General features: G+C 41.2%; 1 long non-coding RNA gene across 1 annotated transcript in view; it reads right to left on the reverse strand.

Moving 5' to 3' along the window:
- Nucleotides 1-6,074, reverse strand: part of LOC147755872 (uncharacterized) — a 74,328-nt gene extending 68,254 nt beyond the window's left edge. The window contains exon 1 of the long non-coding RNA XR_015326479.1: nt 5,604-6,074. This is a non-coding gene — a long non-coding RNA (uncharacterized LOC147755872). The remainder of the gene's footprint in view (nt 1-5,603) is intronic.
- Between the last annotated feature and the right edge of the window lie 7,356 nt (nt 6,075-13,430).

Genomic DNA, 13,430 nt, shown 5'->3' on the forward strand with positions numbered 1-13,430 from the left:
ACGAATGGCTCGAGTGAGTCTGCGCGTGGCCCCCGACCCCCATTTCTGTTGAACGTAACCGTAAAACTCGAATTAGAATTGACATAGTGATTGCTGCTAGCTTTCCAGATTCAACAGATGAGATTTTCCAGTGTTTTTCACCCGCTCCCTCTTTCACTCGGAACCATTCGGAACCACCATTCGGAAACAGCCATCGAACCAGACGGGCCGAGTTTTTGGCCACAATCAGGGAGAGAAAAAGGTCCGCTTTATTTCTAAATCTTCTGAATGGCTGAATAAAGGAGCAGCCCTAAGAGCAGAAGTTTCGCCAAGGACATAAGATTCCTTCGTTTTTAAGCCTTAATCAACAGCTATTGCAGAAGGTAATAGAGGACGTGCCTAATCTGCCTAAGCCATTTATAGTTCGTGGATGTCTTAGGACGTTATTTTGATATTTTTTTTTTTTCCTACGAAAGCTGCCGATGTTTGGCCTGTGTTGAAAATTCAAAAACAAGATTAGAACACGTTAGGTCAAAAGTGGCTACAATAGCATACAAAATGATTTCCTATTACTCTATAACTAAATAAATACATTACTTAGACACGGTAATCTTCTCTACTAGAATGGACCTGTGAAGGACTAGCAAGCCTACTTCGTATCGTACATATGTCTTGCTGCAAAGCATGCAAGATTTCTAATCTACGTAATGTGAGCATTATTAAGACATATATGCTTGTTATTCGACACATACATATAGGTTGAAGACAAGAAGGCGCCATATAATACAAATTTATAAATGTATTGTTGATTTCTCTTTTGATCAATGCGAAATGCTGCTGATGACCAATTATCATCTCAACCTCCGATCGCTAGTATGGTCCCAAGCAGACTGCATTTTACTGCGTGCTCTATGCATTACGTCAGACTCCCCATTAATTTAAACAATTATTCATAGCTTCTAATTTTGATCGCTATTTTCAAATAGCTCCATGCTTTGGAAATGAAGATTGATAGAACGCCAAAAGAATTTTACCAGTTAGGCTGAAAAATATACGGTTTTACACATGATAAACTGTACGCATCGGGCCGAACATCTATTTTGATGGACGGCAGATCGAATATGGTTCAGCTTGTACGGTATATTACGTTCTCGCTTATCCTGTACATTCATTATCTTTGAAATTTTCAGCAACAAAAACTCCCTCAAGCATCCTAGATACATGATAGCCAATATACAATTAAATTCGGTTCGTCATACAGACGCTACTCTTCCATTGAAGTACTGCCTATGGCGGTGGGGTTCGAACTCTCAAATCAAAATCAGATCTTCTCTTGCACATTACGCTACCATCACCGTTGTCACCGCCACTGCCGGCGTGTTCGTTGTAGTCGTTTGCAGATCAAATCCGTTCATAATCAAACATGGTCGAAAAGTCAATACGGATCAGTGACGCGTTAAGTTAGCTTCGTAGTACTTATGGTCTACGTAGTTTTAAACTCTGAATTTCGGTTCGATTTCTGATCAGACGAAGGGGATCGCCAAGGCGGTGGTCTCGACGATTCGAAAATTCACTGCAGAACGAACTCATCGTGATGTAAAAACACTGACCAGGATCTTCATCTACTTAGCCGTCTTGCAAGTGAATGGTGTGAAATTTCAGTAAAACTATGGCTGGACGTTTCATCGAGGAAGTTGCTGATTGAATAAGTGCTCTCGGATTGGTCAAGGTCGCGAAAACCAATTAGGACCTTATTGGCCTGTCTACGCATATCGCAGTTCGTTGTGAGCTCAGTCGTCGTAAGCGCACACTCTTGTTCTTAGTGCGCAAAAAAAAAAATTAAACCTACTCTTGAAAGTTTCTCTGTGGATTTGGGTATAAATAGATTGTTTTTTCATTTTTGCTATTGCATATAAGGCGAAGTTGTAGAAGATCACTTGAAGAGTGCACTCGCTTCGGCTTCTTTACATTTCAATATCCTGGAAAATAATTACTCGAATTAAGGCCATCTCGAACTATTTCGAAATAGTCGAGAAATTGAAGTGGCCGCCGGCCAATAGCAGAATAAATCAAGATTCAGACGCAGATTCCGGCCTTCGCATGTCGGAACCATTAGCATGGCTTACCATTTATGTGGTCCATGGCGAAGCCTTGTTTTCAAAATGAGCTTCTACACAATAGGTAGTTCTTTCTTTCAGTGTACAGATCAGTATATACTGATGGCATAGTTTCCCTATACATAACAAGGCCGAATCACACTCTACAATGTGCCGTTACAATTATCGTATGCATGTGCTTGCGCTAGATTATTATTGATAACTCTTAGGTAAATCAGCATTTTACAGAATTGTTCGCAGAAAGACGTGGAAAAAAGCTTATTTTTTCATTATGTACTGTGGTATGTTAAAGAAAAAAAAAAAAAAAAAAAAGAATCAAAAGCTTTTAACTCGGCATGGCGTTAAAGGAACACTATGTGGACCAATCAGTAGTAACGATCATCTTTTACGCCGATTCTGATTCGTCGGAAGCATTTCCCTCAACGTACACGGGTACTCATAGGTTACTATAGCTGTTATAATTACTAGCTAACAAGTTTAATACGTTCATAACGCATGAAAGACGTGCGCCGAATTGCGTTGCGAGTAACAATAGATTTTTGTTATATTGGTTTTGATTGTTCCTTGTTGTGAACTCCCATCCGCCCCTGGTTATTCTTAAGCTCTGTTATTACTACTGCTGCCGTTGTTGTGATATCGCGATTATGACAACAGTGACACATCGCCTCTTAGCTTCTAATGAACCTATTACTGCCGGTCCCTTCGTTCCATCCCCCTGACCACCCCTTTCCAAGATGCCTTTGATTCATGCAGCCTTCATGCGACGCGCTAGAACCCGTTCCAATCCAAAGAACAACGACACGTTGGCAGCAGCGACAGCTAAACTTCGAAGGCCCTGATTCAGAGATTGATAGCGCGTCCTGGCCCACCAAGAAGGGAATGTTGAAACGTGGAGAACAGTGGGCGGTTTTCTTGTTTGCTTACGAGAGGATATTCGACGGTTACACCGGCCGCTAGAGGTAACCGCGAACAAAGGCGAAACGGAGGATAAGCTCCGACGAGAGACCTGTCTTGTTAGGCGGAAGGTCGCGTACCGTAGAATAGCTTCAAACGGAAAAAGCTTAGCGACCGAACAAGTAAGAGGGGGGCAGGATCTGGTGAAGACGTAAACTAGCGGAAAACGATTATAAAAAGCTGGCTTGAAGAGATTAGTGAAGAACGGTAGTGAGTTTCGATACAGCGCTTTCTCTGCTATGTTGTCCTTCCGCGACGAACGAAGAATCAAAATTCGGGCCTAGCATTTGACCCCAAATGCGGACAATATAAGCTTCTTTCTGTAAACAAATCCATTTAGGTCCATTCAAAATAGTAGGATGGAACAGAAGGCTCGCTTCCAATTCGTATTTTTAGGGCTTTTTTCTTGATTTTTTCCCGTTCTAATTGGGCAAATAATTAAACTGACATTTTCTTGATAACAAACAAACTTTCCTAATGATAGCTAACGTTCATCATGATTTCGAATAGATAGGAAACGATTCTTTGGAAGCGTACGGCACTGTTAGAGTACACAACATGGGTTCCACCCGTAATAACGACTCTTGAAATGTATGAAGTAACTAACATTGTTTAATACGCTGATGAAAAATTATATTTGCATTAAATGCGCTTACCAGGAATATAATTAGATGTTTTACGTCAGTTTTCAGTTTAAGTGGGAATAATTAGACAAATCTCAGACATTTTCACATGAAGATTTCATGGGCGGTGGCGGTTCTATTCTCTAAAGGTATTACTTCACTATCATATAATTAATCCGAACCCAGTGAATGCAGACAGTGGATGATATTGTCAAACTGAGTCAACTATGGCGTAAGAATAGGCCGTGGGCAGACAACGAAAAGTAGGTAAGGCTAGCCTCGTTCGAAAGCAAGCAGCTTTTCTTGCGAGCTCAATTTTTTATCATTAGCCAAATGACAAAAACGCTATTAGCAAAGAGAACACGAGAATGCCCAATGTAAGGTCAACTCAACTACTCTAGCTAATACATCGATGTTTAGACGGTATAGAACCGGGAAGAAAATGGGGGCAAAGCAAATACTGTACCCCAGATGTTTTTCTTTTGACGTAAATAAACCGTAACAAACCGCAATGTTTAAGTAAAGTTCTGCGGAAGCAGCTGGATGCAATCGCCAACCGATAAGTCAAACATTGCCAGCGGTCACATGCTCGCTGCGTCATGATAAAAATCAAATAGTCCGTCTACAGAAATCAATTTTCCTTTTCTGTTAACCGCATTGTTTGACTGATGTTCCACGATGGAAACCTAAAGGTAACAGCGGACCTTTTCGACCTCAGAAAATATACACAGTTAGGATTGAAGTGGAACGCTCGAAAATGATGCTTCCTCACAACTGGAATTGAGCAAATACTGCCTGTTAGTAGTCTCTCAGTCGAAGAGGCTTTGTTACTGAAAGCAATTGGACTGAACCGGTATCTGCAGCAGTCAATATCTAGCATTTTAGTTTAATCTAGTTCTACAGCCTTATCGATAAATTTCTCTTTGGCAAATTGCAACGAATGCCTGCCAGTTTGTGCTTCATCCACATTTTTTAGAGGTTCGTATGATTATCAGGAAAAGGAGTGTTTTTTATAATGTCGCCAAAGGGAAAAGACCGTAAACCAGTTCTTTTCCTTTCAACAAAATCGCACACGTCTTCGCGGGAGTTTCTCTTATGCAAGTTTGCCCCTTGGCTCAAATACAGTTTAAATGAGTTTATCGTACTGAGGTAACAATCGTGCCAACTTCTCAGAAAATGCTAAGACACAAGAGACCTATTCAAAGATTTGGCGATGCTGCGGCGACTCTAGCGCTCGTCCCTGATAACAGCTGATAATAGCTGAACGTTTCAATTGTTAGAAACTCAGATTTACAACAAAGTACTACAGTATATGCACGCTGAATTAGTTGTCGCAGTGTTATGTCGAACGTTTCATCTTCATTCGATTACGCTCGAGATTTATAGGCATGATTTCGATCCCTTAAGAACGCGTCCCGTATAAGTTTCAATTCTTTAAACGACTAAACTCTTTTTTTATAAGTTCTGCAACGTCACCGCTCAAGAGTGGTATGAGTTTTCCAAGTAATACCATACAGCGGTTACATTTCGAATTCGTACACCATTCTCAACAAATGTTTACCTTTTACCAACGCTCTTATACGCTACTGAGTTCTGACGAGTAACTTAAACTTTACTTGAGCAAAAATACACGATAAACTGTTCCCGACGAATCATTACAATCAGCCTTTTCATCGTGGAAGTAAATGCTCCCAGCCATCCATCCATACGCCGCCAACTTACTTGCTTCTTTAGTTTACTTTTGCTATTGCAGGCCTCTGCCATGAGTTTCAGCAATATCGTTCGCACAATCATTTGCTGTTGCAATTGAAGCAACGAATCGGTTTCCGTGAGCTCGCGCGTCGACCTTATAGATCCATCCATGAATGAACGATAATATTTTACTAGTACTATACAGTATGTGGTTTGGGGATTCACAAAAGGTTTATACCTGAACGCTTGAAAAGGTGTCGCTCCCTCTGCATGTAAGATGCTTCATCGAGAAACGTATATCTTTTGGCCAGGACGTGGAGTTCGTCCTCGTAGAAAAAAGTAAAGAGCCGGACAACTATGAGCAACATTTGCCAGCAGCTGGAAGTTTATCCCATCCGCTCCTCTTTACCGACGTCGCCATTCGGGGAAATCTGCTAGGATCCAAGAGCAACCATCGCACAAGGAATCGTCACTTCGTAAGTCACAAGCGCAGACTGCATTATAGCTGTTCTATTGCCATAGCACTGAACATGTCGGTTTGTTGAAACAACCGTTCTTTCCTTGTCTAAATGCTTGAGCAAGGTTATTTGCGTTCCATGACGATCGCTGCTATTGCCACTTCTATTGTACTCTCTGTCGGTCACTGACATACAATGCAATGAGCGGTGCTCGATTTGATAAGACAATTTTCCAAACTTTCAGCAATCACAAATGTGCCGTGAATGGAAAAGGGGCGTGCTTCAAAGCAACGCCTGTCAGCAGTGAGAAAATAAGTGTGCTTAGGCAAGACGCTTGGAAGGCCGAAACGTCCGACGTAGTACCGCAGCTTCTCGGACGAACGTGTTGCGTTTCCCTAGGGAACTCGAACGGCTACAACGAAAGCAAGAGCGAGCTGGTCAAAGAGTGGCTAAATAGGAAAGAAACGCCGATCAGGCCAGATCGAGCCCAACTAACAGCTGATCATTATAAATAATTTAAAAAAAAAAAGATAAAGAAAACAAACATCTACTGGTCAAGTTGTCGTTATTGTTACTGTTGCTTAAAAACCAGAAAATGTCAAAGAAAAGCGAAAAGTAAATTAAAAAAGGACTTGGACAATTTACAGCTACGTACCACAAACTGGGACCTTCGTTAACCGATTCGTATTTTTCGTTTTTTATGGTGTATGATTGTTGTAATAAGGCCTTTTTAACATTATTTTTATAAAAATAGGTTGGCGGCAGGTTAATTACTATAATGTGCACTTTGCATAACAAATTAAGAATTGCGACAGCGGGTCGATAGGTGAAATAGTGCCGCATATTGTTGGTTGGTCAAAGCAGAACGCCATATCACGGACGCGAAATACAGTATGTCTTTTGAAAATCATATATATTTTAAATAATTTTAATTTTATATCTAAATTGTCGCGCACTCTTGTAATGTAGGTACAGCCATTGGTCTAGACGAATCCCGGCGATCCAATGTACAGGATGCCCAATATCTCGTAAGATCTTCTCTCAATGAGCAGTTTCACTGTACACACAACACTCAATACCGTAGCGGGGCGTTTTTTCCATTTAGATGACGTCAAGGTTATAGAGGGGATAGAAGTAAATTTAAAAGACTTTACCGCCTAAGTTACTAGACCGGCCTTTCAGTTTCTCGGAAAAAGAGCCCTGCCTATCGTTGAGCTGCAGACAGCCTAAATCCCTCTAAATTATCTCGCAGTGCCCTTGCCACAAGCCACGGTCTGGCTACTTCTGCCGCTGCTACTCCCTTGATGTTGGCGCCGGCGGGCAACTTTTTAGATAGCAGCATAAATTTAGACTGAACTTCTCTTACTCTTTTTGGGAGAGCACTTAGGCGATGTTGGGCAGCATTTACGGTACTGTATATTATAAAACGAGTGTACTGTGTGATTTGTTTTGTGTTATATACATTAAGACGGGCCGCGACGCAGACGCGTGCTATCGCAAAGCAATGTATGTAGACCTGAAAATAATAAATCTTCTTCTGCCGTGCGACATCTTCATCTGCTACGTCGTACATATTCAAGCGTATTCTCAAAGATTGTAAGTTGACTATAGCCTAGTTATTAAAAACGGCTTTTGTCTCTAACGTACAAAAGAAATAATGATTATTCCATTCAGTTTACTGTTTTCGTCTGACGTTTATGTCTGCATTTTTGGATTTTATCCACAGAGATGTCATAGTACTTCAAACCAAAATTAATCGATCAGTGTGGAATTCAGGAATACTGTGGGATAAATCCTTTGTTTTGAGATAAAACGACATCGGCTACTTCCTTGTAGAGTTTCTCCTCAGAATAGGTTAGACGTTAGTGAAAGCTTGCGTTTATATGAATTTGGGCATAATGTAAATCTCTACAAAGCCTGCTTAGTCTCAAACCCTTGTGCGCTGATGAATCGGGGGGGCAGGAGGACTGAGAATCAATACGGCCACGGATTACTATCAACGTCCGGATAACATTAAGAAAATTATGCCGAAAGTAGCACACAATTACAAAATTTCTATGGAAACATCCATATTAGTTTTTTTTTTTGTTATCCTATATCGACTTATCTATATTTCGAATCCTCGTCTACAAGCACGCTTTATAATATTTATCTTACAAATATTTTACCGTAGCTCTATAAATCTTTACGTCAACAACTACAGAATCGTAACGACTGCTTCCGATCATCTATTATTCCTCTTATCAGAAATTTGCAGACAGGTTTTTCACTAGGCAGACTACGTCGACAGGCTCCTATTATCAACGCCCTACCCTGACAGGCCTTTAACGGCCTACGCCCTAGATCGGTTGCATTTTATTTGATCCCGACGGACTACTTAAGGCTCAGCTACACCCAAATCTCTATTATTTATGTATGACTTTTTACCCTTTTTTCGGGGAATAACCACTCTTCCTGCCTCCCTAGTTACCTTATCATAATGAAAAAAGAAGGAAGTCCTATCTGCTTCTTAGTTAGTAATTTCTTAATTAAAAACAAGATTGCCCGTCGTGCTGTTCTGCAGTATGGTCATTTTGAAATGCTTTGCAAGCTAATTTTATTGTTTCCTAAAGAACCAATCAAAAAGTGAGTCAACTAATGCATCACTTCTCGAACTTTTTATTCATGTTCCCGTCCTAAAGGAAAAGACAGTCTTAAAGTAAATCTCTTCCGGCGAACTTAAAGTAGAAAACATTAGGTATCACTATTAACTCATCTAAAAACACCATCCATTTGCAAGGTTCCGCCATGATCATGTGACGATCCACAGAAGCCACACCGGTCAGGGCCACGGACGAAATCAAGATTACCTTTGATGCAGCTACAGACAAGATTGATATGAAATAGCTTTACGTCGTTAGGCATAACGTAGGACTATTTACGCCTACTACAAAACGAATTGTATCTACTTGCTAGCCTTCACCGTGCGTCTGACATGTGGAAAAAATCGTCGACAGGCTCTTTGCCGCTAGACAACTCCAAGTTCTCCCTTTTTGTAATAACATTAATATTGCATCCATTACTTGCTTCGTTTTTCATTGAGAAAGCTGTGGAGGCGAGGCAGGTTCCCCAAGTCGTCATTGATGTAGTAAATCATGAGACGTATAAACAAAGATGAAAAGCTATGCGTGGAACTACGTCTACAGATGCTATACACGTCCTTTAAGAATTATACAGGACTGCATTAACACGTCGCTCTTTCACAGCTACGAAAACTAGCAACAGCAGCATCGTCATCAACCAAAACTCAAGATACAATCACCCGACGCACACTACGGTATAATCTCCTATAACAGGGGTGAGGCGTACGCTTTTTGTCAATAAGCTTCCTGCGCAGCCTTTGCAGGAGACGGGGATGTGGCAGATCGCCTGTGTTTATCAAATGTCAGGGTAAAATTACGCCTAGTGAGGGGAAGAATGAATCGAGGCCGCCTTGTAAAGATTCGGGTATAGTAGACGCTGCCTAAACTGTGAAGCAGTCGAGCTACCCACGAGTCTCCGTCAGCCGTCTGCGAGGCATTGTTTACTGAGCAGCTTAGTCGAGCACTCTCTAGCGGGGCTACTTGGAGCGTCAGCGTCGGCGGCATTTCTACCTACGCCCATATCTGCGAGGACGCTATGACAACGCCGTACTACATTAACGTTGCGTGAGGGAGAAAAATTAAGGAGTTGTTATTGCTGCTGCTAGTACGACTGCCGTTGACCCTTCTGAATCCTCCTGAACTTGACCGTTTCTCACTAATAATGGGGTCAGACAAGAAAGGCACGACGAGTGTCAGCAGATCCGGAAGAAAATCTTGTATCGGCCACGAAGGAGATGAAGTGGCAAGAAACTGTTTTGGTAAATTTGATAAACCGTTATTTCTGTATGCAAGGTTTAGTTAAATAATAAAAGTTTGTACCATTCTTATTTGGCAACAGTAGAAGATAATGTGAAGAGACATAATGTATATACTTAAGCAAAGTGAGGTAGAATAGAACATGTGCGTCTATCGATGATTGCGACGATACATGTGCTAACCTGGCGTTACGCTGATTAACAAACAATGTTTTAGGCTCGTCTAGAGGACCTGGCATATGTGCATCGTAATAACCTTCAGTTGCGTATGGTTTGCAAAACAATAGTAAAAGTACGTATATGATTTTCTCGAAGTCGCTTTTTAGGTTCTTTTTCAACCCTACGCTCATTTATTTACCTCGTTTCGCCACGAAACGTTCTCTGCAACTCTAATCTAGTTGACAGAACAACCAAACATGACTTTTCGTGTGCGTTAGCAAATTGAGACGGCTCAAAGGTATGGGAAAAAGGAATGTTTACATATGGTCTTCTCCCCTGCAGACAAACACACTTGGAGCTTTTGTCTTACGGTGATGCTTAAATCCGTTCATAGACAGCTGGTTGAAGGTGGCCCTTTTTACTCCAATAGTCAAGTATCAAGCGTATTTACGGCTTGCCCTGCTAAAAGAGCGCTAAAACTTGCCAACCCATAATTCTCTATGAGCGTAAGAGCGTTCAATAGCCTCTATTTAGTTCATCGTGTGCATGTTCTAAAGACTGTGCCTAGAGCATGAGAGGTTACAGTGAATTATTATTCATAATATGTACGCCATATATATATATATATATATATATTCCTAAATGTCTCGTGGTAAAATCAAAGACAACTCGCGTAACGGCCCACATAACACCGCTAACTTTCAACGCCTAGGTCAGCCTACTAAGTACATCTGCAAAGGCTGATACGGCTGAGTTGGTTATTTCCAAAAAATTGGAATTGCAGATCAGTATCAGACACACTGATTGATAGACGTGGGGCGGCGTACGACGTCTTTTTTGCTTTGTTTTTTCTTAGCACTTGTATTTATTCTTTTTGTGCGTACAAATCCTCGAAAGTACTTTCTTTCTTATTATTATATTAAGTATTAAAGGGTTATTCTTATTAAGAGTCGGGCCGCAGTAGGAGTCTCCCCAATAAACCTATGAAACAGCACGGTAACCTTATAAGCAGCTATTAACCTTCATAAGTGTATTCCCAGTACCTGCCAATTAATAATGGTTAAAAAATTTGCCTATGATACCCGTTAGTTTACCAATATGTATCTGGTAAGTTTCATAAAACGGTTCCCTTTTACGCAACAAAACAGGCCACACAAAAGCCTTGTTTCAAACTAAGATTGCCAGTTAATGTTTTGCAAAATTCTCTCAATGACTTTGAATAGTAAACGAAACTTGCATCTTATCACTGTGTGCTCACCCAAAGCCTATAGAAATAGAATGGCCATTGTGTCACATCCATAAAGGATTGTACATTCGTATTGAAGCGCTACATTTTTCAGCGCAGTATAGTGGAAAGCGCCAGTTTCCCTTTCATTTACGCATGCATAAAAAGCAATCTCTTTCCAGAGGAAAAAAGCGAAGGACGTCTCTTGTATCCGACCACAGATAGGCCACGTCGTTACTGTCGCTGGCCGAGATGCTGCGCAGTGAATCGCTCGTTTCATTTTTCACAGTGGCCTTTATGTGTATGTTCGGTCTCTGGACTGCAGATGTTCCCCACGGAATGTACGCCTATATTCGCCATCAATCTGAGGATATGTATCTGCTTAGAATACGCTCGCTATTGCTCGCCATTGTGAGGTCAAACGAAACGAAGATGGCATTGCAAACCGTTCAATATGTCTCTCTGATTCCCTACGGTACATCGAGAGATAGTGTTCCTCGAGAGCCTGTTTGAATGATCATTTCTACGGGATGCTCTGCTGTTTGTTCTCGCTTGTCAACAGCGTAACTTTGCGGCTCTAGCGGGGTGACCAGAGAATCAAAGCGATCATCAAAAGCATTCTCGACTTTCACCCCGATCGCCCAAAATTTCACTTATGTAGCAGCTGAACGTTTGCGAACGAGGTGAGTGGAGGCAGCTAGGTTAGTAAGATAAGAGGGTGTCTGTGTGAAAAAACACCGAACTAGAATACTCAAGGTCAGTCTAATTCGGAACTCCATACCTACCGATTTCCGTCGCGGAAAAGCTCCTACTATTAGCTTCTCCTGCTATCGCTAGTAGAATTCGACGACAAAACTCCTTTCTATGTACCTTAATGCACACGATTGCTACGGTAGGATCCTGTCAGAGCCATTAAAGGAGCAAGTTGTCGCACGGAGTCAGTGGTCCGCTTCGGATAACTGCTCCTTCTGTTTCAGTTGTGGTCTATCGTAGCCTTGGCGGAAGCGCCGACAGTAGCAGCAGTAGCCTTGATCGAAATTTAATATTCTTTTCGAGTCTTCGGCTGCTCTCCCTCCACCTGTTATTACTTCCAGAATGTATTTCAGGAGCTGAAACCTAAGACGAAAATGGTGGTTTCTGGTCCCTTCGAGCGCGTCCTGTCAAACGGCTTTCGTTCGTAGCTGCTTAAGAGCTCCTTCATGTTTCTCAACATCAGGCCTGGTTCCTTCATTTATTCCAGAATCAACTCAAACTTGATTTTGCTTAATTACTTAGTCACCATCATGCCTCATCGTACAGCTCCCTCTGCTGTGCCCCCTGCCATATTGTGCTGGCGACCAGACCAACTACATTCTAGAAGATAGGCGATTATTACGACATCGCTCTCACAACAGCTGTTGAAAACTATTGGAGAATTCTACTTGTCAGATCAACTGCAGAGGGTGGTTAAATTGATAAAAAATAAAAAAAAAAAAATGCTTAGTTGCGGTAGTGATGGCACACGAAGTACTAGCGAGACGGTATATGGACGCGACAATTTAGTGGGTCGCGTATTTGCCTGTTACTGTTAGGGACAATTTATGGTGTAGGTTCGAACCCAGGCATAGGCAGGCTTCGTTTCGTATTAGCAGGAGCTAGTTGTCCGTCTAATCGAATGCTTAACGGCGATACTGGACGTAGAACTCGAAACACAGAGGTGAAGCGTGTAGATATTGAAGGAAGAATATGGAAGAGAGCAACCGCAAATTGGATCTCTTGGCTAGAGGTATTGGTATTTGAAACCACTGACAATTCTCTTCATTTCAAGTAAAATATATTTGCACATGTTTTTTTCTCTTAACCGATAGTAATTCCTAGTGGAAGTAAAGTTCTTTTCATGTGATTGGTCAAAAATACCTAACTCAAAGTATATTCGCCATGAAACGTTTAATATGGCTGGATTCTACAGCTATGGCTTCTTTCTACCACGTTTCACGAAAAAAAAGAGGTCACAATCACGAGCTACACGTAATTTTTTTGTTTCATAGTCCATTTCTTAGCCAATATTCGTTTTGCAAATAACCATAGTATAATAGTTCTTACAAAATCTTCTGAGAATCCTCAAAATCTATTGAAAATGTTAGCCATTCTTGACGCATTCAAAAACTTTAAAAGTAGTCGACATTTGCGGTAACCTCAAAGGTCATTCGGAGTCTCCCCCCTAAACTTAGCAAAAATCACCATTAGTATGGCCACTTGGCCGCGTCGTTGGTGACCGCAAAAGAGAAGAAATAATTACCAAAAATAAAACAAATACAATAATTAAGTATTTCGATATTAATATTTTGTATTCAAGTAAAACAGAGA

Source organism: Varroa destructor, unplaced genomic scaffold (genome assembly GCF_002443255.2).
Source record: "Varroa destructor unplaced genomic scaffold, Vdes_3.0 BEIS01000004.1, whole genome shotgun sequence".
Lineage (NCBI taxonomy): Eukaryota > Metazoa > Arthropoda > Arachnida > Mesostigmata > Varroidae > Varroa > Varroa destructor.